The sequence below is a fragment of the Rhineura floridana genome, chromosome 8 (assembly GCF_030035675.1).
Source record: "Rhineura floridana isolate rRhiFlo1 chromosome 8, rRhiFlo1.hap2, whole genome shotgun sequence".
In the NCBI taxonomy this organism is placed as follows: domain Eukaryota; kingdom Metazoa; phylum Chordata; class Lepidosauria; order Squamata; family Rhineuridae; genus Rhineura; species Rhineura floridana.
Window position 1 is genome coordinate 8,257,386 of NC_084487.1, and position 1,587 is coordinate 8,258,972.

The 1,587-nt window shown below is 41.7% G+C and overlaps 1 pseudogene; it reads right to left on the minus strand.

Annotated features, from left to right (window-relative positions):
* Window positions 1-1,238: 1,238 nt before the first annotated feature.
* On the minus strand, window positions 1,239-1,357 carry LOC133363489 (5S ribosomal RNA; annotated as a pseudogene).
* Window positions 1,358-1,587: the final 230 nt, after the last annotated feature.

Here is a 1,587-nt window from a genome sequence, read left to right on the forward strand (position 1 = left end):
CAGCGCAGGATGCTCCCTTGTCCTCACTGTTGAGGCTACTACCCATAATGGTTATGTTCTACCTCCACTGTTGGAGGCAGTATGACTCAGTATACTTATTTATTTATTTCATTATTTGATTTATATCCCGCCCTTCCTCCCAGCACGAGCCCAGGGCGGCAAACAAAAGCACTAAAAACACTTTAAAACATCATAAAAACAGACTTTAAAATACATTAAAACAAAACAACTTTAAAAACATTTTTTTTAAAAAGCTTTGAAGACTTTTTTAAAAAAAAGGTTAAAGAACATACTGCGTTTTTTTTTTAAAAGGTTTAAAAGCATATTAAAAAGCAATTACAACACATATGCAGACTGGTATAAGGTCTCTACTTAAAAGGCTTGTTGAAAGAGGAAGGTCTTCAATAGGCGCCAAAAAGATAACAGAGAGGGCGCCTGTCTAATATTTAAGACATTAATATTTAACAATTTACTTGTTGCTGGGAATTCGCAAGTGGGGAGCGTGCTGTTGCGCTCAGGTCCTGCTTTCCATAGGCATAAGATGGGCTAATGAGAGAACAGGATGCTGGACTAGATGGGCCACTGGCAAGATCCAACAGGCATCTTCTTATGTCTTTAAGTAAGATTCAACTGCCAGTTGAACTGGAAACATAAGAACATGATGCTGTTATGTCTGCATCTGTAATGGAATTATTTTAAAGATGTTTTTAGGACGACACAATTTTTAAAGTATTTTTAAAGATGGTTTTATCACTAATTATTTGCTGCCCTGGGCTCCTTTTGGGAAGAAGGATGGGATAGACATTTAATGATAAATAAGTACATAAGGAGAGCTTTGCTGGATCAGGCCAGTGCACATCAAGCCCAGCGTCCTGTTCTCACAGTGGCTGACCAGATACCTATGGGAAACCCACAAGCAGGACCTGTGCGCAAGCGCACTCTCTCCCCTCCTGCTGTCCAGCAACTGGTATTCAGAAGCGTACTGCCTCCAACCGTGGAGGTAGAGCACAGCCATCATGACTACAGGCTCTGAAATAGGTTGGGCTGCTTTGCACACTACAGATAAAATATTCTTGTGGCTAGTGCATGCTCAGTCCCTTCTTGTTGGCTTCCCATTGGTTGTTGTATGCCTTCAAGTCGATTACGACTTATGGCAACCCTGTGAATCTTTTTGGATATGTTCATAGGGTTTTCAGGGTAAGAGGTATTGAGAGGTGGTTCACCATTGCCTTCCTCTAAGCCTATAGCACTCGGTATTCCCAGACAGTCTCCCATCCAAGTACTAACCAGATCTGACCCTGCTTAGCGTCCGAGATCAGACGAGATTGGGCATGTTCAGGGTAATATGGCCATAGTGGCTTCCCATAGGCACCTGGAATTCTACACCCACAAATGGGAGATGCATTTGACAGTGGTCATTTCATTGCAGCCCTAGCCCAGTCTTATCTCTCACATGCTAGTGCAGAAATTTATTTTTATATGGAGAAAGGATTCAGCCATGACTATTGTCTTTATGAAATCATGGAGAATGGATGAAGTGCCTGATGAATGGAGAAGGGTTTATGTTGTCCCTATCTTCAAAAAGGC